The sequence below is a fragment of the Pseudophryne corroboree genome, chromosome 2, assembly GCF_028390025.1.
Source record: "Pseudophryne corroboree isolate aPseCor3 chromosome 2, aPseCor3.hap2, whole genome shotgun sequence".
Taxonomy (NCBI): Eukaryota; Metazoa; Chordata; class Amphibia; order Anura; family Myobatrachidae; genus Pseudophryne; species Pseudophryne corroboree.
The window spans coordinates 490,844,965-490,870,283 of record NC_086445.1 but is presented as its reverse complement, the minus strand read 5'-3'; the positions used below and the strand labels follow the sequence as shown (position 1 = coordinate 490,870,283).

At 49.7% G+C, this 25,319-nt stretch overlaps 1 long non-coding RNA gene across 1 annotated transcript in view; it reads right to left on the bottom strand.

Annotated features, from left to right (window-relative positions):
• LOC135050905 (uncharacterized) overlaps positions 1–25,319 on the bottom strand; it is a 66,569-nt gene that overhangs the window by 23,575 nt on the left and 17,675 nt on the right. The gene's annotated exons all lie outside the window — the stretch shown is intronic.

The window sequence follows — 25,319 nt, the reverse complement described above, 5'->3', positions numbered from 1 at the left end:
GGGGATTCTAGCTGTGTACTGTGTAAAAGGGGATTCTGCCTGTGTACTGTGTAAAAAGAGGACTCTACCTGTGTATTGTGTAAATAGGGAACTCTACTGCCGTAATGTGCAAAACTTGAATGAATGTGTGCTGAGAGACGACACATGGTGTAGGTGATAGTGTGCTGAGAGACGACACAAGGGGTAGGTGATAGTGTGCTGAGAGACAACACAAGTGGTAGGTGATAGTGTTCTGAGAGACGATGCAGGGGGAGGTGATAGTGTGCTGAGAGGAGACACAGGGGGTAGGTGATAGTCATTAGGTGAATGCCCCATTTTCAGTGGCCACGCCCCTTCTGGTATGTGACCACACCCCTTCTGGGGCGTGACCACATCCATGTTTTCGGTGCGCGTGATGACGCGCACACAGTTGATTTTATGTTTTCCATGTTCCTGGTTTACCAGGTATCTGACCCTGAGCAACAATGTATAATTCAAGTGCACTGTTTGAAACCTGACATTAGGAGAGGAGGAAGGGCCTTCAGGTGATTTCCCCTGTACCCCTGTGCAGTGTCGGACTGGGGTATGTAGGGTACATGGGGGAATGCAGTAGTAAGGGCCCATGTTTATTGGTGTGGTCAGTCTGCAGAGGTGGTGTGGCCTGCCACCACGTTGGTTTGACTAACCATTAGAGAGTGCAACATCTGGACCCCTTCATTAAATTCAGTAAATTCAGCTGCTGCATGCATGATAATGTACCATATTATTAACAGATTAAAAACAGCAATGCACTGTAGAAAATACACCATAGTCCAGTATAAGATAACATATGTACAGTATAATGTATAATTCAAGTGCACAGTCTAGAACCTGATCCTGGGAGTGGGGCCCACCGGTGGTTTCCCCTGTGCCCCTGTGGGCCGGTCCAACCCTGGGGACAGTCATGTCAGTGGCAGGAGGCTGCTGGTCAGTGATCAAAGGGACCTCAGCAATGGGTAACGCGTTATGAGCACACTGAGTCCTGTCCAGGATAAGTAGCTGTCTCTGCAGGGCTGTCTACTCAAGCTACATGGGCACCACAGGGAACAGGAGGAAGAGGTGACCAGCTAATCTACTGTAATAGGAGCAGCTGTCCAGGATCAAGGTGTGTGCAATACAAATCCACGGATGCAGTGATGATATTTGCAAACATTCCCCAGTAGAAGTTGGTCCTGACGATCTAGGGCAGTGATTTTCAACATTTATTTTTTTACCAGCGGCACACCGAACAATATTTTAAAATTGCCAAGGCACACCTTCAGTTCCCACACAGAAAAAAACAAAAAACACACATTGGCCGTCACAGTAAAAAAGAAAATCCACACATACATTGGCCTACACAGAAAAAACAATTACATTGCACCCCACATAAATCATGTTGCTCCCCACATGAATTATTCAGATTGTTTCCCCCATAAATCCATAAATCCTTATTCTCCCCACATAAATCCTATTGTTCCCAACAGGAGAAATAAAATAACAAATATTAGCCCCTACCGGTCAGCTGTCCTCCTCCCTGTCCCGGGCGGGCGTTGTTCATAGTGGAGTGCTGCGAATACTGTGCAGCGGGCGGTCGGGCAGGTGTGGATGTAGGTGGGCAAGGAAAGCTGTGTATGCATGCAGGAATTTGAAGATGTGTATGCAGGCGGGTGGGCTGGCTAGGTGGTGAGACACGGCGGCCGTGACCTATGATATCACACTGCCGTGTCTACAAGGCATAGGTCACGGCCAGAGCACGACTGATCCTCTAAGAAGAGCCCGGGCCAACAGTTCACTCTGAAGGTGCAGGAAGCTGCTCTGGCTCCGCGGCACACCTTGCAACTGGTCGTGCCGCGGCACACTGGTTGAAAAAGCCTGAACTAGGGAATCAAAAAACAAAAGGGGAATGATTCTGCACAGGAGAGGAGATTATCAAAAATCATCTCTGTTAAGCATTTGAGGTATGTTAACTAATTACTATCAAAACTTGTAGCTTTGCTGGTGCTCCCAATAGTCAAATAAATCAACACTCAGTACAAGGGTTTTGCAGAGAAAAAAAGAAGACTCTTAGATGGGGTACACTTTAAATTATATAATGGTTACTTAATTTAAAATATAACTTTCATTATATACCCTTGAAATAAAGAAATAACTGTATACGGTATGTGAGTAGTGATGAGCGGGTTCGGTTCCTCGGGATCCGAACCCCCCCCGAACTTCACCCAATTTACACGGTTCCGAGGCAGCCTCGGATCTTCCCGCCTTGCTCGGTTAACCCGAGCGCGCCCGAACGTCATCATCCCGCTGTCGGATTCTTGCGAGATTCGTATTCTATATTAGGAGCCGCGCGTCGCCACCATTTTCACTTGTGCTTTGGAGATGATAGGGAGAGGACGTGGCTGCGTTCTCTCAGTTTCTGTGTTCAGTGTGCTGCAAATATCTGTGCTCAGTGTGCTGCAAATATCTGTGCTCAGTGTGCTTGCAAATATCTGTGCTCAGTGTGCTGCAAATATCTACGTTCTCTGCCTGAAAAACGCTCCATATCTGTGCTGCATTGTAGTATATAGTAGGAGGACAGTGCAGAATTTTGCTGTGACCACCAGTATATATATAGCAGTACGGTACAGTAGTCCACTGCTCTACCTCTGTGTCGTCAAGTATACTATCCATCCATACCTGTGCTGCATTTTAGTTGTGCGCAGTATATAGTAGGAGGACAGTGCAGAATTTTGCTGACCACCAGTATATATATAGTAGTACGGTACAGTAGTCCACTGCTCTACCTCTGTTTTGTCAAGTATACTATGCATCCATACCTGTGCGGCATTTTAGTTGTGCGCAGTATATAGTAGGAGGACAGAGCAGAATTTTGCTGACCACCAGTATATATATAGCAGTACGGTACAGTAGTGCACTGCTCTACCTCTGTGTCGTCAAGTATACTATGCATCCATACCTGTGCTGCATTTTAGTTGTGCGCAGTATATAGTAGGAGGACAGTGCAGAATTTTGCTGACCACCAGTATATATATAGCAGTACGGTACAGTAGTCCACTGCTCTACCTCTGTGTTGTCAAGTATACTATGCATCCATACCTGTGCTGCATTTTAGTTGTGCGCAGTATATAGTAGGAGGACAGTGCAGAATTTTGCTGACCACCAGTATATATATAGCAGTACGGTATAGTAGTCCACTGCTCTACCTCTGTGTCGTCAAGTATACTATGCTTCCATGCCTGTGCTGCATTTTAGTTGTGCGCAGTATATAGTAGGAGGACAGTGCAGAATTTTGCTGACCACCAGTATATATATAGCAGTACGGTACAGTAGTCCACTGCTCTACCTCTGTTTTGTCAAGTATACTATGCATCCATACCTGTGCTGCATTTTAGTTGTGCGCAGTATATAGTAGGAGGACAGTGCAGAATTTTGCTGACCACCAGTATATATATAGCAGTACGGTACAGTAGTCCACTGCTCTACCTCTGTGTCGTCAAGTATACTATGCATCCATACCTGTGCTGCATTTTAGTTGTGCGCAGTATATAGTAGGAGGACAGAGCAGAATTTTGCTGACCACCAGTGTATATATAGCAGTACGGTACAGTAGTCCATTGCTCTACCTCTGTGTCGTCAAAAGTTCAGTAAAATTACCCAAAAATCAAAATTAAAAGCGTCTGATGAGAAGCGTAAACTTGCCAATATGCCATTTACGACACGGAGTGGCAAGGAACGGCTGAGGCCCTGGCCTAGGTTCATGGCTAGTGGTTCAGATTCACATGAGGATGGAAGCACTCATTCTCTCGCTAGAAAACTGCAGTGCCACTCCTAGATGGGCCAGGTGTTTGTGTCGGCCACTTGGGTCGCTTAGCTTAGCCATCCAGCGACCTTGGTGCACCTCTTTTTTTCTTTGCATCATGTTCTGTTTGGGGACTATTTTTTGAAGTGCCATCCTATCTGACACTGCAGTGCCACTCCTAGATGGGCCAGGTGTTTGTGTCGGTCACTTGGGTCGCTTAGCTTAGTCATCCAGCGACCTTGGTGCAAATTTTAGGACTAAAAATAATATTGTGAGGTGTGAGGTGTTCAGAATAGACTGGAAATGAGTGGAAATTATGGTTATTGATGTTAATACTATGGGATCAAAATGACCCCAAAATTCTATGATTTAAGCTGTTTTTTAGGGGTTTTTGTAAAAAAAACACCCTTATCCGACAAAATATTTTCAGGGCAACATGTCCTTGTGTACAGCATTGTAGGCATAGGCATGTGCAGGGGGGGGGGGTGCCTGGTGTGCACCGGCATACCCTAATTTCCATCACCCCCCTCACACACGCTTGCTGCAGTGATCGCTGAGTGAGCAAATTACTGTCCCCCTGTGCTGTGCCCGGTCAAGACTGTATTACTGGCTGCTGGCCGGCCACCCAAGTTAATCAGGGGTGCACTGACACTACCTATCAGCCTCCTCCCAGCTCCACCTCTAATGCAAGGGGAGGTGTTTATGTGGCTGAAAGACACATAGAGATGATGGTGTGGCTGAGAAACAGGTGGGAGATGATGGTGTTACTGAGAGTTGCAAGTGGGAGATGATGGTGTGGCTGAGAGACAATGGAGGGAGGAGATGATGGTGTGGCTGAGAGACGATGCATTGAGGAGATGATGGTGTGGATGAGAGGACGATGCAGGGACAAGGTAATGGTATAGCTGAGAGACAATGCAGGGAGGAGGTGATGGTGTGGCTGAGAGACAACGCAGGGAGGAGATGATAGTGTGGATGAGAGATTACTTTGAGGAGATGATGGTGCGCTGAGAGGTGACTCAGGGAGGAGGTGAGGGTGTGGCTGAGAGACGCAGGTGAGAGATGATGGTGTGGCTGAGAGACACAGGGAGGAGATGATGGTGTGGTTGAGAGATGCAGGCAGGAGATGATGGTGTGGCTGTGATATGCAGGCAGGAGATGATGGTGTGACTGAGAGGTGCAGGGAGGAGATGGTTGAGTGGCTGAGAGATGCAAGCAGGAGATCATGGTATGGATGTAAGATGCAGGTGGGAGATGATGGTGTGGCTGAGAGATGCGGGGAGGGGATGATGGTGTGGCTGAGACACGCAGGTGGGAGATGATGGTGTTGATGATAGACAACGCAGGTGGGAGATGATGGTGTGGCTGAGATGCAGGGGAGAGGGTATGGCTGAGAGATGATACAGGGAGGAGATGTTAGAGTGGCTGGGAGATGATACAAGGTGGAATGATGGAGTAGCTGAAAGGAAATACAGGGAGGAGATGATGGTGCACTGAGAGATGATTCAGGGAGGAGATGATGGTGTGGCTGAGAGATGCAAGGAGGAGATGGTGATGTGGCTGAGAGATCCAGGTGGGAGATGATGGTGTGATTGAGAGATGTTGGGAGGTGATGGTGTGGCTGAGAAACACATGCATAAGATGATGGTGTGGCTGAGAGAAACAGGAGGTAGATGATGGTGTGGCTGAGAGATGCAGGGAGCGAATGATGGTGTGATGCAGAGTTGCAGAGAGGGGATGATGGTGTGGCTGAGAGACGCACGGAGGGGATGATGTGGCTGAGAAATACAGACAGGAGATGATGGTGTGGCTAACAGACGCAGACAGGAGATGATGGTGTGACTGAGAGATGCAGGGAGGGGATGATAGTGTGGCTGAGAGATGCAGGGAGTGGATGTTGGAGTGGCTGAGATGCAGGGAGGGGATGATGATGTGGCTGAGAGACGCAAGTCTTGTTGAACCTCTGTTGTATGATGATGGTTATATTACTACACAAACAGGTATCTTCCGGACCATGTGATATCCTACATAAATAGTGAATACCGACTTAAGACGCTGTTATTTTAGTGTGTTTTATGCTACTTTAAAAATTTTTTAAATAAAAATACCGCACAACGTACTGTCTAATGATATGTAAGGTATCTTGTGCAAGGGTCACACAGATCATCAAGAAGATTCCTATGAATGTTACTTTTCTCTTGGAAGCAAGTGAATGGTAATATTGCACAATTTATAGACTTACTTGCTCCTTCCAATACTTTCTCTGTTATTATTATTATATATGTGAGACCGACCTTATTGCTCTTATAGCCCATAAATGGTGAGAACCTTAAAGATGGTTTCACAAAGCTATTTGCAACCATCTGGGAATCTGTAGGAGACCCTCGAGGAAGCTCTTCAGCAGCTAGATTTTCAGACGGGCAACATGTCCTTGTGTACAGCATTGTAGGCATAGGCATGTGCAGGGGGGGTGCCTGGTGTGCACCGGCATACCCTAATTTCCATCACCCCCCTCACACACGCTTGCTGCAGTGATCGCTGAGTGAGCAAATTACTGTCCCCCCCGTGCTGTGACCAGTCAGGACTGTATTACTGGCCGCTGGCCGGCCACCCAAGTTAATCAGGGGTGCACTGACACTACCTATCAGCCTCCTCCCAGCACCACCTCTAATGCAAGGGGAGATTTTTATGTGGCTGAAAGACACATAGAGGAGATGATGGTGTGGCTGAGAAACACAGGTGGGAGATAATGGTGTTACTGAGAGTTGCAAGTGGGAGATGATGGTGTGGTTGAGAGACAATGGAGGAATGAGATGATGGTGTGGCTGAGAGACGATGCATTGAGGAGATGATGGTGTGGATGAGAGGACGATGCAGGGACAAGGTAATGGTATAGCTGAGAGACAATGCAGGGAGGAGGTGATGGTGTGGCTGAGAGACAATGCAGGGAGGAGATGATGGTGTGGATGAGAGATTACTTTGAGGAGATGATGGTGCGCTGAGAGGTGACTCAGGGAGGAGGTGAGGGTGTGGCTGAGAGACGCAGGTGAGAGATGATGGTATGGCTGAGAGAGACACAGGGAGGAGATGATGGTGTGGTTGAGAGATGCAGGCAGGAGATGATGGTGTGGCTGTGATATGCAGGCAGGAGATGATGGTGTGACTGAGAGGTGCAGGGAGGAGATGGTTGAGTGGCTGAGAGATGCAAGCAGGAGATCATGGTATGGATGTAAGATGCAGGTGGGAGATGATGGTGTGGCTGAGAGATGCGGGGAGGGGATGATGGTGTGGCTGAGACACGCAGGTGGGAGATGGTGTTGATGAGAGACAACGCAGGTGGGAGATGATGGTGTGGCTGAGATGCAGGGGAGAGGGTGTGGCTGAGAGATGATACAGGGAGGAGATAATAGAGTGGCTGGGAGATGATACAAGGAGGAGATGATGGAGTGGCTGAAAGGAAATGCAGGGAGGAGATGATGGTGCGCTGAGAGATGATTCAGGGAGGAGATGATGGTGTGGCTGAGAGATGCAAGGAGGAGATGGTGATGTGGCTGAGAGATCCAGGTGGGAGATGATGGTGTGATTGAGAGATGTGGGGAGGTGATGGTGTGGCTGAGAAACACACCCAAGTGGCCGACACAAACACCTGGCCCATCTAGGAGTGGCACTGCAGTGTCAGACAGGATGGCAGATTTAAAAAATAGTCCCCAAACAGCACATGATGCAAAGAAAAAAAGAGGTGCAATGAGGTAGCTGTGTGACTAAGCTAAGCGACCCAAGTGGCCGACACAAACACCTGGCCCATCTAGGAGTGGCACTGCAGTTTTCTAGCGAGATGATGAGTGCTTCCATCCTCATGTGAATCTGAACCACTAGCCATGAACATAGGCCAGGGCCTCAGCCGTTCCTTGCCACTCCGTGTCGTAAATGGCATATTGGCAAGTTTACGCTTCTCATCAGACACTTTTAATTTTGATTTTTGGGTAATTTTACTGAACTTTTGTTTTTTGGATTTGACATGCTCTCTACTATGACATTGGGCATCGGCCTTGGCAGACGACGTTGATGGCATTTCATCGTCTCGGCCATGACTAGTGGCAGCAGCTTCAGCACGAGGTGCAAGTGGATCTTGATCTTTCCCTATTTTACCCTCCACATTTTTGTTCTCCATTTTTTAATGTGTGGAATTATATGCCAGTAATATATCAATAGCAATGGCCTACTGTACCGTACTGCTATATATTATAAACTGGTGGTCAGCAAAATTATGCACTGTCCTCCTACTATATATACTGTGCACAACTAAAATGCACCACAGGTATGGATGGATAGTATACTTGACGACACAGAGGTAGGTAGAGCAGTAGACTACTGTACTGTACTGCTATATATTATATACTGGTGGTCAGCAAAATTATGCACTGTCCTCCTACTATATATACTGCGCACAACAACTAAAATGCCCCACAGGTATGGATGGATAGTATACTTGACGACACAGAGGTAGGTAGAGCAGTGGCCTACTGTACCGTACTGCTATATATTATATACTGGTGGTCAGCAAAATGATGCACTGTCCTCCTACTATATATACTGCGCACAACAACTAAAATGCACCACAGGTATGGATGGATAGTATACTTGACGACACAGAGGTAGGTAGAGCAGTGGACTACTGTACCGTACTGATATAATACTGGTGGTCACTGGTCAGCAAAATTCTGCACTGTCCTCCTACTATATACTACAATGCAGCAGAGATATGGAGCGTTTTTCAGGCAGAGAACGTATAATACTGATGGTTACTGGTCAGCAAAACTCTGCACTGTCCTCCTACTATATAATACTGGTGGTCCCCAGTCCCCACAATAAAGCACACTGATCACAGATATTTTCAGCACACTGAGCACAGATATGGAGCGTTTTTCAGGCAGAGAACGTAGATATTTTCAGCACACTGAGCACAGATATTTGCAAGCACACTGAGCACAGATATTTGCAGCACACTGAGCACAGATATTTGCAGCACACTGAACACAACTGAGAGAACGCTGCACAAGTCCTCTCCCTATCATCTCCAATGCACGAGTGAAAATGGCGGCGACGCGCGGCTCCTTATATAGAATACGAATCTCGCGAGAATCCGACAGCGGGATGATGACGTACGGGCGCGCTCGGGTTAACCAAGCAAGGCGGGAGGATCCGAGTCTGCCTCGGAACGTGTAAAATGGGTGAAGTTCGGGGGGGTTCGGATCCCGAGGAACCGAACCCGCTCATCTCTAATTTAAACCTTCAACAGGCCAACAGGCCAGCAATGTAGAGAATAAAGTACTAGTGTACTGTAATTGTGTAATAATGAGGGTATGTGGTAGCAATGTGTTAGGTGGCTTTAGTCTGGAAAGGAGTAGGCTTGATTTCGTTTAAGTTGTCACTTTGTCTTATTCTTTTGAACATATGTGCTCCATTGTTAGATTCTTTGCTAACACTTTAGATATTGAAAAGGTATTTATCACATAGTAGTGCATAGTACTTCATGATGCAGCCACAAGGTGGCACATGTACTGTTTTGAATTCTATCTCAGCAGTTCCACAAGAAGACATAATAATGATGCTCTGATATATATGTAATATATGGAGATGTTCCCGGCAATTCCACATGAGATAGAGGCCTATTCATTAACATTATTTTTACTAAAAGAAATGTGAAAAGGGTATTTTCACACCCTTTTCACATTATTTTAGTATCACTCCAATATATTTAAAAACATTTGGACCAGTTTTCATGAAAAACTGCTCCAAACCCTTTACGTATCTTTTTTTTTAGTAACCCACATCACATTCCCCATACTTATAATGGGAAATGCAATGTACTACAAAAAAATGTAAAAGAAAACACTGCAGTGTGCCCTGTGACAAATATGCCAGCTCAGGGCAGCACTGCGAGATCCCTACTTTTGTCCAGATTTCTCTGCCCCCTGGCAGAGAATGCTGTGCGGGGACCGGCCAGTGTGATCAGCTATGTGTGTTCGATGGACACACAAGCTGATCACTGGTTTAAATTTAAAAAAAAGTAAGGAAAACCCAAAACATACTTACCAGTCCTAGGAGCCGGTGATCGGTGCTCTAGTGCAGACTGCTGGGTGCCGGGTCCCCCATGTACTGCGATGTGACCCCTGGTGCAGTAAAGTGACGAGGTAAAAGGGCAGCTCACTCTACAGCATCGGGGGAGGGGGGGAGGGGTCACAGCAGCGCACAGGATCCGGTGCCCGGCAGCCCTGCAGGAGCAGCAATCACCGGCTCCCTGGACTGGTAAGTATATTAACCTGCGGGGGGTTCCGCAGCGCAGGGGGTAGTCACAACGAGTTGGTCGACCCGACGGCAGCAGTAGCGGCGTTGTCGGTGATGGCAGCGGATGTGCAGCAGGACATTGCGGTATTTTTCACGAAAAATACCCTGATGGTGCTGTTGAGAGGCCTAGCGTTTGCCCAGCCACACCTGCGTTTTCCCAGACACGCCTAAGCACTCTCCCAAAAATGGTCGGTTGCCACCCAGAAACGCCCACTTCATGTCAATCTTTTGTTGTGCCATGCGACTGAAAGCTTTGCTAGAACTTGTGCAGAACCACGAAGGACTTTGTACCCGTACGTCGCGCGTGCGCATTGCGGTGCATACTCATGCGCAGAAATGCCGATTTTTAGCCTGATCGCTGCGCTGCGACAAACAGCAGCTAGCGATCAACTCGGAATGACCCCCAGTAAGTAATGAAAAAATGCATGAGGTTCTGTGTTTAATGGGAACACAACAGAAAGGCACATTTGCTTTGGTAAGGGGTTTTTGTAGAGAATTGCGCAATCAGATGAATGGAAAAAGCGTGTGACATAAATACAGCATTCTGCACTGGAGGATGGGCCAACACAACAGGTTTGAATGATGTCAGAGATTAATATAGATCTATGGAAAACTCATAGACTACATTATTTAGGGTATATTCCAAACTGTTAGAATAAACAATGGGGGTCTTTCCGAGTTGATCGCTCGCTAGCTACTTTTTGCAGCCATGCAAATGCATAGTCACCGTGCACGGGGGAGTGTATTTTCGCTTGCAAGTGTGCGATCACATGTGCAGCCGAGCGGGACGAAAACGTTTTTGCCGTTTCAGAGTAGGTCTGAACTTACTCAGCCCGTGCGATCACTTCAGCCTGTTCGGTCCCAGAATTGCAGTCAGACACCCGCCCTGCAAACGCCTGGACACGCCTGCATTTTCCCTACCCCTGCCAGAAAACAGTCAGTTGACACCTATAAACGCCCTCTTTCTGTTAATCTCCTTGCGAACGACTGTGCGAATGGAATCGTCACTAGAAGCATTGCACAGCAACAATGCTGTTTGTACCTGTACGACGCGCATGCGCACTGCGGTGCATACGCATACGTAGTAATAACCTGATCGCTGTGCTGCGAAATCGGCAGCGTGCGATCAACTCGGAATGACCCCCAATGTTCTGCAAGTTACGTTGGTGATACTAGTATTTTGGACCAGGTCTCTAGCTATTGTGCAGTGGGTGACGAGGAGAGATAGTGGGAGATGAAGAGGCAGTGGGTGACAGGGAGAGGCAGAGTATGACATGGGGAGGCAGTGGGTGACGCCAGGGAATGGGTGACAGGGGAGGCAATGGGTGACGCCAGGGAATGGGTGACAGAGGAGGCAGTGGGTGATGCCAGGGAATTGGTGACAGGGGGAGGCATAGAGGTCTGCCGAAACTCTATGGGGGTCATTCCGAGTTGTTCGCTCGCTAGCAGATTTTAGCAGCATTGCACACGCTAGGCCGCCGCCCTCTGGGAGTGTATCTTAGCTTAGCAGAATTGCGAACGAAAGATTAGCAGAATTGCGAATAGAAATTTTTTAGCAGTTTCTGAGTAGCTCCAGACCTACTCACAGATTGCGATCAGCTCAGGCCGTTTTGTTCCTGGTTTGACGTCACAAACACGCCCTGCGTTCAGCCAGCCACTCCCCCGTTTCTCCAAACACTCCCGCGTTTTTCCCTGTTACGCCTGCGTTTTCCCGCACACTCCCAGAAAACGGCCAGTTTCCGCCCAGAAACACACACTTCCTGTCAATCACACTCCGATTACTTCAACGATGAAAAATCTTAGTTCGGACGTGAGTAAATCTACTAAGTTTTGAGCTAAAATACTAACCGCATGCGCACTGCGTACCATGCGCATGCGCATTTTTGCCTTAATCGCTCCGCTGCGAAAATCGGCAACGAGCGAACAACTCGGAATGACCCCCTATGTACGAAGTTGCTTGAAGGTGGAATAAAATGTAGGTAAAGTGCACAAGAGAGTGGGATACCAGGCACACGCAGACACATTAAACATTGCAGCTGAGTAAATGGCTGGGTACTGCATCTCTAAAGTAAGAGGCTGGGAACAGCCCAGCCTACAAATATGCCAACCCAAATAAGTTGAGACTGGACCATCAACTCATGGCACCCTTGCATGAACCCTGCTGCACCCAGTTTGGGAAGCACTGATGGTACTGTAACTATTTCTTATAATCTGTAAAACCCATGGATCTCTGATGGACATTGGGGGTCATTCCGAGTTGATCGCTCGCTAGCAGTTTTTAGCAGCCGTGCAAACGCATTGTCGCCGCCCACTGGGGAGTGTATTTTCGCTTTGCAGAAGTGCGAACGCCTGTGCAGCAGAGCGCCTGCAAAAACATTTTGTGCAAAACAAGACTAGCCCTGGACTTACTCTTCGTGTGCGTTGATTTTAATGTTGGAGAGTTGGCTTTTGACGTCACACACCCGCCCAGCGGTCGCCGAACAACGTCTGCATTATCCCTGGCACGCCTGCATTTTTCTAAGCACTCCCTGAAAATGGTCAGTTGACACCCAGAACCGCCCCATTCCTGTCAATCTTCTTGCGGACGCCCGTGCGAATTAAAACGTCTCTAGAACCTGTGCAAAACTACAAAGAACTTTGTACCCATACATCGCGCTTGCGCATTGCGGTGCATACGCATGCGCAGAAATGCCGATTTTTAGCCTGATCACTGCGCTGCGAACAACGGCAGCTAGCGATCAACTCGGAATGACCCTCAATGTCCATAAATCTACAGATGCATCCTCATATGTCTAGTCTCAATAGAAACTAGAATTTGACGCAGATCAGAACCACCTGGCCCATCTAGTCTGCCCCTACGCTATGCAGCGCGAGAAGCATGGTGTAAGTGGACCGCCAGATCCCGTGCAAGTGTGAGAGGTGCGGCTGCGGTGTGGTGGTGCCTGCTGCCGTGCAGGTGTACTCACCAGGCGCCGCTCTCTCTCACCTTCAGGTACCAGAACCTTCAACGGACCTGGCAATCTTCAATCGGATCCGGACACGGTGATTCCCTCTCGGAGCTGACCGACGACCGAGCTGAGGAGAGAATAGTTTACCTTAAAGGGGGTATCAACCCTTCTTCCACTGGAACAGGGGATACCCCAGGGGTGACCGCGACCTTCACCGGTTGGGTGAAAGGTCATCACCGGCACAAAGCCTCAGCCACACAGATTTCACACACTCGCGCTCTCGCACGTAGTGTGATGAAAAGGATTCTCACGTCCGTGAGCAATCCCGACTCCGGCGCTCGGGGACAGACAAGGGACAAACGTACACGGATGCTACTCACCGTCACAAGTCTTGCACTCCGATCTTCTCAACTTACAGGTCCCTGTAAGGAGGCAAAGAGAAACAGCCGTGCAGGGCCAAGAACTACCCTAGTGTGCGTTCGCTACACTAGCTACATAGACAGAGCCCTCAAACTAGCTCGTGTGGGTGGTGCAACACAACTATGCACAACTTAAACAACGCATACACTTTGCCCTGCGCGGTAACAACATACATCACAATATCGGAATACAAGATCACACGGTGCTGTCCCTTTAAATCCCTCCCGCTGGAAAGGGGGTGGGCGCCGCACGGCCTACCCACCTCCTGTACCTTCCCTTATTTGGGCCCCAGGCCTGCCTACCTAAATACCTCAGGGTGGCCTGGGCCTAGCGCCCAGTGCCACCTTTATTCACCTCGGGGGTCTTATTCACTGGGCCTAGCGCCCCCTAGCTGCACACAGGCCGGAGGCCTGATCTCGCCCACGGGCCTAGCGCCCGCCTAACTTGTTGCCCGTTGGGTGACCTGGGCCTTGTGCCCAAGGTCACCTTATCATATCCCTAATCGGCCAAAATACACTAGGGCCTAATGCCCCCTATTTGGCCCCCAGGCCTAGTGCCTGTTTCACCCCTCGGGCCTAATGCCCGCCTACGGCGCCGTTGAGGTGGCTTGGGCCTAACGCCCAAACCACCGACTATGGAGATGACCCCCCCCCAACCTCCTATCTGCGCAACAGGCCTAGTGCCCGAATTGTGCCCCCGGGCCTAATGCCCGTCCCTGGTGGTCGAGGGAGGAAAAGGGGAGGGGGTGAAAGTTGCCTCACCGAGGCCTCACCTGCTTCAGGGATCTCCGACGTCCTCTTCTGCCGCTGACCCGTCCTGGCCAGCGGCACCGCCTCCGCTCTTCTGCGTCCAGCCGCCGCTGGACATCTCCTTCCTGCAGGCCGACGTCTTCTGGCCTCTTCAGCGGCCACCGGAGCTCCTCTTTCCACGGCCGTCTTCTTCTTCTCCTCGCGGCGTCTCCTCTGCTCACCCGCGCGGTCTTCTCCCTCCGAGTCCCGGCCGCTTCTCTCCCGCTCTTCGGCGCGCTTCTGCACCTCTTCGGCTCCCGCCCGGCGTCTGACGTCAGACGCCGGGGGCGGGGCCTATGACGCGGCGAGCGCCGATTGGCTCGCCGCGTCCCTCTCTGACTGGCCGCCGCTCCGGGAGCCGCGATTGGCTCCCGGAGGGCGCCAACATTCAAAGCTCTCCGCAGCCTCTGGTCCGGTGCAGGGAAAAGGGTAATCCCTGCACCGGACACCCGCCACCACGCACTGACAGGCGCTGGGGGCAGACAAGCTGCCCCAGCGCTGTCCACAATCAGCACTGCTGATGTGCCTACAGGGCACATCTCTACACAAGTCTGCTAACGTCAGTGTCCTTTTTTGCTGAAAGTACAACTAAAACACACAAGTAGACTGTGCTGATTAATGTGATATACAGTATGACACTTGTATATTGTGTGTGACTGAGCAGAACAGAACTTGTATTGGAAAAAAGATGTGGCCGCTATATTGTAGCACTTCATGTACAGATTGATTCAGATACTCAGTTGCACATGGATATACAGGCGTCATATATCAAATTAATCAGCAATGTCTCCTCGTGCATCCTAATCACATTGCATTGTGATGAAGATGCATTTTCGGCAAAAACGATGCTTGATACTAGTAGTGACCTGGTGTTACAAGAGGGGATGTTTGGCGTGACTGCAACAAGGATATATGAGGATACATCTGTACATATTGGCCCTCATTCCGAGTTGTTCGCTCGCTAGCTGCTTTTAGCAGCATTGCACACGCTAAGCCGCCGCCCTCTGGGAGTGTATCTTAGCTTAGCAGAATTGCGAACGAAAGATTAGCACAATTGCGAATAGACATTTCTTAGCAGTTTCTGAGTAGCTCCAGACTTACTCAGCCATTGCGATCAGTTCAGTCAGTTTCGTTCCTGGTTTGACATCACAAACACAACCAGCATTCGCCCAGACACTCCCCGTTTCTTCAGACACTCCCGCGTTTTTCCCAGAAACGCCAGCGTTTTTCCGCACACTCCATAAAACGTCCAGTTTCCGCCTAGAAACACCCACTTCCTGTCAATCACAGTACGATCACCAGAACGATGAAAATTCCTCGTTATGCCGTGAGTAAAATACCTAACTTTTGTGTAAAATAACAAAGCACATGCGCTCTGCGAACCTTGCGCATGCGCATTAAGCGACTAATCGCAATATAGCAAAAATCGGCAACGAGCGAACAACTCGGAATGACCACCATTGTACAATTCTGCTCTCTACTGGAGGGGACTAATCTTGGCCAGTCAGTGTGGCTCTTTGATTTTGCCATTCATTTTTGAAGGCATAAAAGGCTGTATGGATGTTGTCTTGTCTGTTTAACTGGCTTCTTCATGTATAACGTTTCACATCTCTAAGTGGGGGTTTAAAAATACAACTCTCTATCCATCCTTGATGGAATTGAAGAGAACTTTCTTGAGAATATTTTGTATAATTGAGGATAATGGGGAAACACCACTTATTTAGAGGCTTACCGCAAGCTGGTGTCTTTCAGGAATCAGGTAGCTTAGTACAGTTATTCCGACTACTCGGACACAACTGCTGAGAAGCAGGTCTGCTTTCGCCTTAAGCCTGGCCAGACAGTCCTTGATACATAACGAATGATGCTAGAGTGTGCACATCAAGAAGGATATTTGATTTTCTTCCTACCAGAACAGCTCAGAACGATACCGTACTGGTGTGCTCCTGTACCAAGCCCATTCTGGCTGACAGCGAAAGAGAGAAATAAAAAAGTACTACCTGCCTGCTTAAGCTAGAGTCAGAAAAAAGACAGTGGAGAAAAGAGTTTGGTACTCGCCACGAATCTTGCCGCTAACAATTACTGCTTCACCTCATTACCGAGGTGAAGCAGGAAGCCACTCCAACAAAATGTATGATCATCTTGTCTGCCTAAACAGGGGGTGAAAACTCCCCCCTCCGGCAATGCCCGCCTGAGATTAGTGCTGATGCGCTGTGTCTTCCTGCCCGACCGGCTCCACTGCACTTGTGTAGGATCCCGCTACTCACGTGAGATCTCACATACAGCCCGAAGCCGGCACTCGCCACAACCAGGCACAGGGCATCGCCACCTGATGCTGCTGAAATCGATAGCTGCAGGTGTTGGATTCTTACATTGCCCCCTCATATCGGGGTGTTATCTTTATGACACCGCTGCTGTCATAGATGGGGGGAAGTGCAGGGCTGTTTCTAGCCAATTTGGCTCACAGTGCGACATTTAAAAATGCGCCCCCCCCCCATTGACATAGAAAAAAATACACGCCCCCTCCATAGATATAAAAAATATATATTTCGCACGCTCAAAAACGAGGTGTGGCCTCACTGAAATGGACATGGTCTTGCTAAAATGGGCGTGGTCTCATCAGAAAAGACAACATTACGCCTTAGTTTTTGACCCTGCACTAACAGATCACGGCCACCACAGGGAAAAAAATTAAATTCCACCATATTAAGCCCCACACAGTAATGCCCTTGATACATTATGCCCTACAGTAAAGCTTCTAAGTACTTTTAAATTACCTGCTCATTGCCAAGGGTTTCACGCGCTGGATGTCATGCTGGTTGTCAGGGGTTTCGTGCTCTGGGATCCATGCTGGTTGCCAGGGGTTTCATGCTCTGGGATCCATCCTGGTTGCCAGGGGTATCACGCTCTATAATCCATGATGGTTGCCAGGGGTTTCATGCTCTGGGATCCATGCTGGTTGCCAGGCGTTTCATGCTCTGGGATCCATGCTGATTGCCAGGTGTTTCATGCTCTGGGATCCATGCTGGTTGTCAGGGGTTCATGCTCTGGGACGGGTGTCATGATCGTTACCAGGGCTGTGTAATGCTAGTTGCCAGGGCTGTGTAGTGCTCATTGTCAGGGGTGTGTACAGTGTCCACCAGCCCACCAGCATCTCTCCCTCTCCTCCTCCCGCCCGTCAGTTGCTGCTGGAGTTCCCCCCTCCTCCCCATCATTACTACTCCGCTCGGGGGGCAAAGTTTTGCATAATGACGCATTTGCGCCATGACATCAAGACACAAACGCATCACTACGGAGTAGTAATGACGGGAAGAGGGGGAGCACCAGGAGACACCAAAAGTGCCCCCTGCGGGCACCCCGTGTGACGGCACACCTCGTCCGCCACAAGAAACGGCACTGGGGAAGTGGTATAGCACACATAAAGTGCACTGACACCACTCCTGCCATAACGACCTTTCAGACATTTATCTCATTGCTCCATATGGCAAGTCCTGCTTGCTTACATTTCTGCTTGCTAAATAATTCAATCTCTTCTTTTACCAACATGCTACAGTTAAGTACTTTACATTATTATTATCCTTAATTTTATATGGCGCCACAAGTAGAGCCGGCGTTACCCGCTCAGCAGAATCTGCAAAGCAGGGAGGTGCCGGGCTGGAGAGACTCCCTCATTGCTCTGCTGCTGTGCATTGTTGCTGCCGCCTGCGCTGCGCCTGTCAAACTGAATGTCAGGCAACAGCGTCGGCAGTTCTGAGAGAGCAGCAGTGGGGGAAGTCTCTCCCCTGATCATGTGAAATGGTCAGAAGAGCATGTACTGAGCTTTGATTGGAGGAGCTCCGCACATGCTGATTAGAAAAGTCCCTGATTGGAGGAGACTGCTACATGCTCCTCTGAGCCATGAAACACTGAGGATCTCACAGCATGGCCCGGTCTAAGAATATTCAGCCTGCGTCCTCTGTCTCCACAGCTTCTGCTTCTGTCTCTATGGCTCCTGCCTATCTCTGTCACTGTCACAATCCTGACTGTAGGTTTTATATTTGGTGACTTACCCCTGCCATCTGTCCTGGATCCTGTGTCTTTTTCACTCACGGAGTTAAACAGCTTGTCAGCACTGAGTTTTCCTGAGTTCTCTGCCTGAGAGGTAATAGTTAATTAGCTCCACCTGTGGAGATCTCCTGTGTGAGGCTGAATTCAGTAATCTGAAGTTCAGGCTTCAGTGTTCTCTCGGCCTGCTAGGCCTCGCTGCACTTCACAGCCTCCTCTAGAGTAGTCACATGACAGTGACTTCACCTGACCCAGAGTTGTCCAATCCTCTGCCAGCCTGAGACTCTCTACATCACCTAATCCTGCCCACCAATCATCAAGGACCAAGAAGTATAAATCAGGAGGCTGAGTTGGAATCTGGGCCAGTTCCTTGTGTCACATACAGCCTTGTGTGGGTCTTAAGCTGAGCTCCCTAAAGGTAACCTTTGTATCTAAGTTCCTGTGGAAACTCTGTTCCCTTGTTACCGTTTGGTTTATTTGTGTGTTGCCATTTGATTTCACCATTTCCCTGAGTCTCAATGTAAAGGTACAGCTGCAATGTTTCGTCTTAAAGGCACAGTACTGAATTCCGTGTTCTCCACTGAAAACCACAGCTGTCGTGTTTCAGTTTTACTACTGTTGTAGTTGGGATCTCCAGGGCTCAGTACCTCGTGCCTCAGCATCTCCGTGCTTCCAGCATCTCCGTGCCTCAGCACCTCCGTGCTTCCAGCACCTCCGTGCATCAGTACCTCCGTGCCTCCGTACCTCCGTGCCTCAGTACCTCCGTGCCTCAGTACCTCCGTGCCTCAGTACCTCCGTGCCTCAGTACCTCCGTGCCTCAGCACCTCCGTGCCTCAGCACCTCCATGCCTCAGTACCTCCGTGCCTCAGCATCTCCGTGCTTCCAACACCTCCGTGCCTCAGCACCCCTACGCACCTCAGTGTCTCCAAGCACCTCAGTGTCCCCAAGCACCTCAGTGTCCCCAAGCACCTCAGTGTCCCCAAGCACCTCAGTGTCCCCAAGCACCTCAGTGTCCGCAAGCACCTCAGTGTCCGCAAGCACCTCAGTGTCTCCAAGCACCCCGTGCCCTTTAGCACAATTATACCTGGTATTCTTCACTGATTCATCAGTGCCTTTCCAGTTCTGTCTTTCAGGAGACCTTCAGCATGCCTCCTGTCTGCCGACCTAATCCTGCATGAGGAGAACCTAGATTCGGCCATCTCTGCTGCGGTTCCTCTTCCCAGTCACCGGAAGAAACCCAGAGTCCACAACAGTCCCAAACCAGGTCAGTGGTAGTATTCATATAATCCTCCAGTCGCCCGCACAGACTTCACTAACACCAGGTTCACAAAACCTTAGTCATGACAGTAGGAACTGGCCACATGGACCCGGCCGAAAGTGTTTGTCTGACGCATGACCTCCTAAGCAATATTGCAGGACGCTTGGAAGGTCTGGAGTCGACTCAGCATCGATTGGCACAGTGTCTGCAGCGGAATTCGTCCTCCAGAGATTCTATGACCTTCTGCTCTAAGACTCCTGACCAACTGCAGATTTTCTACCAGATGTTACTACAGTTACAAGAACTTTTGCCTAGTATTCTCTCTGTGATGCCTGATCTCCTCAGGAATACTACCAACGTTGTTGATCCTGTTTTGTCCCATCCAGTTAATAGAGTCTCTTCCTCTGCGCAAGGGAAAGTTTTTCATCAGAGCTATCCACGGCCCAAGCTCTCTGAAGCCGAACGTCAGCGGCGTAAGGAGCTACATCTCTGTCTTTACTGTGGAAATTCTGGTCATTTTGTTAAAGACTGCATTCTTCGCAAGCCAGGTAATAGTGACAAATCTCAGTATCATAGTGCTCATGACTATAAGTCATCCACAGTATCCGATCCTTCTGCTGCTGACGGGGGTATCAAGAAGGCTACTCTTCTGAGAGAGACTCAAATTTATGACTGGGGTCCGGTGGTTAAAAGACCTTATCCCAAGTTGGGTGTCCAGAGAAGAATGTTCAAGCCATTTACAGTCACAGAGGAGTCCGTGTCCACAGCCCCAGGAGGGGCGTCTTCAGAGCGTCCAGCCCCAGGAGGGGCGTCTTCAGAGCGTCCAGCCCCAGGAGGGGCGTTTTCAGAGCGTCCAGCCCCAGTGAGGGGTTCAGAGCGCCCAGCCCCAGAGAGTCTTCAGAGTGCTGCCCAGCCAGTGAGTCTTCAGAGTGCTGCCCAGCCAGTGAGTCTTCAGAGTGCTGCCCAGCCAGTGAGTCTTCAGAGTGCTGCCCAGCCAGTGAGTCTACAGAGTGCTGCCCAGCCAGAGATTCTACAGAGTGCTGCCCAGCCAGAGATTCTACAGAGTGCTGCCCAGCCAGAGATTCTACAGAGTGCTGCCCAGCCAGAGATTCTACAGAGTGCTGCCCAGCCAGAGATTCTACAGAGTGCTGCCCAGCCAGAGATTCTACAGAGTGCTGCCCAGCCAGAGATTCTACAGAGTGCTGCCCAGCCAGAGATTCTACAGAGTGCTGCCCAGCCCCGTGAAGAGGGGGCTCTTGCCTCAGCCCAGCCCCGTGAAGAGGGGGCTCTTGCCTCAGCCCAGCCCCGTGAAGAGGGGGCTCTTGCCTCAGCCCAGCCCCGTGAAGTGGGGGCTCTTGCCTCAGCCCAGCCCTGTGAAGAAAGGGCTCAGCCCGTCCCGGTTCCAGCCGGTCCAGCAATACTCCAGGCCCTGCCTGGTCAGTCCGTCCCGGTTCCAGACGGTCCAGCAATACTCCAGGCTCCGCCTGGTCAGTCCGTCCCGGTTCCAGCCGGTCCAGCAATACTCCAGGTTCCGCCTGGTCAGTCCGTCCCGGTTACAGCCGGTCCAGCAATACTCCAGGACCAGCCTGGTCCGTCTCCTTTGGCTCCAGCCAATTCAAGTATCCTCGGATCCAATCCAGTCCTACTCGTCCAGCCAAAGCTTTCTTCAGTTTCATCCTCTAAGCTTTCGTCTGATGGTTTTCCACCTATTTACTTTGATGGAGATTTATTGCAATATGCCGCTCTGGTTGAACAATTTCTCTCTCGGATGGAGTCTGATCCTTCAGGTGCAGTAACTCCTTCCAACGTTACTCGATATCTGTTCCTGTCATTCAGAGGAAGAGCTTTGGAGTGGGCCAACATGCTCTTTGAGAGTAATGATCCTGTGTTCCATGACTTACAGACTTTCAGTAACGCTGTAGTTAAAGAATTTAGTCCTAAACCTTTGGAATCTGCATCAACGAAGGTCTTAAATTCTTCTGTATGAATTTCTCAAGTTCCTCTAAGATTCAAGATGGGTGTCCGGAGTCCACCCTTGAAGAGGGGGATACTGTCACAATCCTGACTGTAGGTTTTATATTTGGTGACTTACCCCTGCCATCTGTCCTGGATCCTGTGTCTTTTTCACTCACGGAGTTAAACAGCTTGTCAGCACTGAGTTTTCCTGAGTTCTCTGCCTGAGAGGTAATAGTTAATTAGCTCCACCTGTGGAGATCTCCTGTGTGAGGCTGAATTCAGTAATCTGAAGTTCAGGCTTCAGTGTTCTCTCGGCCTGCTAGGCCTCGCTGCACTTCACAGCCTCCTCTAGAGTAGTCACATGACAGTGACTTCACCTGACCCAGAGTTGTCCAATCCTCTGCCAGCCTGAGACTCTCTACATCACCTAATCCTGCCCACCAATCATCAAGGACCAGGAAGTATAAATCAGGAGGCTGAGTTGGAATCTGGGCCAGTTCCTTGTGTCACATACAGCCTTGTGTGGGTCTTAAGCTGAGCTCCCTAAAGGTAACCTTTGTATCTAAGTTCCTGTGGAAACTCTGTTCCCTTGTTACCGTTTGGTTTATTTGTGTGTTGCCATTTGATTTCACCATTTCCCTGAGTCTCAATGTAAAGGTACAGCTGCAATGTTTCGTCTTAAAGGCACAGTACTGAATTCCGTGTTCTCCACTGAAAACCACAGCTGTCGTGTTTCAGTTTTACTACTGTTGTAGTTGGGATCTCCAGGGCTCAGTACCTCGTGCCTCAGCATCTCCGTGCTTCCAGCATCTCCGTGCCTCAGCACCTCCGTGCTTCCAGCACCTCCGTGCCTCCGTACCTCCGTGCCTCAGTACCTCCGTGCCTCAGTACCTCCGTGCCTCAGTACCTCCGTGCCTCAGTACCTCCGTGCCACAGCACCTCCGTGCCACAGCACCTCCATGCCTCAGTACCTCCGTGCCTCAGTACCTCCGTGCCTCAGTACCTCCGTGCCTCAGTACCTCCGTGCCTCAGCATCTCCGTGCTTCCAACACCTCCGTGCCTCAGCACCCCTACGCACCTCAGTGTCTCCAAGCACCTCAGTGTCTCCAAGCACCTCAGTGTCCCCAAGCACCTCAGTGTCCCCAAGCACCTCAGTGTCCGCAAGCACCTCAGTGTCCGCAAGCACCTCAGTGTCCGCAAGCACCTCAGTGTCTCCAAGCACCCCGTGCCCTTTAGCACAATTATACCTGGTATTCTTCACTGATTCATCAGTGCCTTTCCAGTTCTGTCTTTCAGGAGACCTTCAGCATGCCTCCTGTCTGCCGACCTAATCCTGCATGAGGAGAACCTAGATTCGGCCATCTCTGCTGCGGTTCCTCTTCCCAGTCACCGGAAGAAACCCAGAGTCCACAACAGTCCCAAACCAGGTCAGTGGTAGTATTCATATAATCCTCCAGTCGCCCGCACAGACTTCACTAACACCGGGTTCACAAAACCTTAGTCATGACAGTCACCCTTTCTATGCAGCTTCTGTATCTCTTTGACGTCTACATGTTTCATTCTGGTTTTGTATATTCTGTGCCCAGTATATGTCGCCCCCATCTCTCTCTCTCCCACCATCTATCCCCCCTCTCTCTGCCCAGCATCCACCCCTCTCTCCCAAGCATCTGCCCCCGCTCTCTCTGTCCAGCTTCTCTCCCACCTCTCTCTGCCCATCAACTGCCCCATCTCCCCAGCATCTGCCCCCTGCTCTCTCTCTCTGTCCAGCAACTGTCCCTCCTCTCTCTGCCCAGCACCCCCCCCCCCTCTCTCCTAAGCATCTGTCCCCCATCTCTCCCCTGTCTCCCCTGCATCTGTCCCTCCTCACTCTTTGCCCAGCATCTGGCTGTCAGCATATGGTGGTGTTTACAAATCATTGTATTTGTGTAGGATCACTGTCACATTTTATGCACATTACTATATTGTGTGTGTACACTCACACCTTGCAGTTATGTCTAACAAAGGCAAGGTAGCAAAACAACCTAGGATACCTGCTCTGGTCTCATGTAGGGGATACAGTCAGGATTCCGGCTGTCGGGAACTCGGCAGTCAGAATTCCGTCGCCGGAATCCCGACACTAGTCTGAATGCGTTACCAACATTAATTTAGCCCTGCTGTCTTCTCCTTCCATGTATGGGTAGAGGAAGCATCGCTCCCCGCTACCTGCGGTGCCCTTATGTGTCCATTTCTTTAGTGTAACGCTGTGCCGCGCCGTATAGCCTGTGATGCGAACGCATCGTGGGCAAGATGTAAAAGGACACATCTGTATTATATCTGATTTGGACTCTTAATCAATGCCAATGATCATGTATATTAGCTATCTTTTGTGACTTTACATACCACCAATACAAAAAAAAAAACCCAGGCGGCATGCTGCCCTTAGTACTTTATTTCTGCAGCGGGGTACACTGGTATTCCACAGGGAATAACATCGGGGTGTAGAGTTGGTTCTTGATCCAAAGTACCAACAGCCTAAAGCTTTGACTGTTCCCAGGATGCACTGCACCGCCTCCTCTATATCCCCGCCTCCAGGCACTGGAGCTCAGTTTGTAAGTTGGTGCCTGCAGTGCAGGCAGCTAACAGGGAGGGCTGCGCTAGGCAGTCCTAATAAGAGCTTTTCTTGAAGAAGAAAGAAGACTTCAAGGGCCACAGCACAAGCACTAGTTGCTGGATGTCACTGATACTCCGTGCTGCAGCTCCATCACCTACCCCAGCGGCGCTGTATACTCCCGTGCCCTGGTTGCCGGGTACTTAAAGCGGAGGTGCTCTGGTCATCTCAGGCACACATACCGCCGCTGCTCTCCTGGATCGCGTGGCCGCACGTTAGGGAGGAGGTAAGAGGGTCCCCCAGGTGGGACCCGCCAAAATCACGATCCGGCCGTGGTCTTCGGAGACGGACCGCGCCGCTGGCATGGACACTGTGGCCGTGCAGGGATCCTACTATATCTACCATGGCAAGGAGCACAGGTCGGATTTACTAAAATCCGTTTCACATAGGCTCCATAGTACCCGGTGGTGAAGTCCAGCAGAGGGGATAAGGTGCTGACCTGTAGCTCCTCCCCCAGCCCCAAGCGCCATCTACAGCAGATGTTCCCACCCTGGAGCTGCATCTCTCTCTCTCCCTCACTCCCTGTCAGCGTTTGGGCACCATTACACAGAACTGCGCTGATCCTGGGACTGCTGGGCACTGTCTCCTCTGTAAAGCCGCCTGTATCATCAGCGCTGTGCATTTACAGGACACTTAAGTATTCTACATGTCATTTAGACAGCGTTAGTTAAGAACAAGTGCATAACTATATGAATATTTAGTATCAAGTATTCTGTGATATACATCCAGTGTCTACTGTGCATTGTTATATCTGTATACATACATAGCTATATGTAGTATTGCTAGTCCAGTGCAGTTTTATTGTTATATGTAATCATTTCTGCATTGTACATGTGGCTGTGTGTGCCTATAGCTGCTGTGTGGTTTCCATTCTGTGTATCTCACACATATTGCTATCACTATATTCTGTACCCTGAGAGGCGCTAAGTGCATCAGGGTCCCATATCTTATATAATGTTCCACAGTATATACTGTTTTGTATTTTTCTCTGTGTGTTTCAGTCACCTCATACCACTTAAATCCTCTGTTTGCACTCTGCAATTGCAGTCACATTACACAGGGGTTTTTTGTCTGGTACTGTGTTTGTCTGGCTATATTGTACTGTTACGCCCTAAGG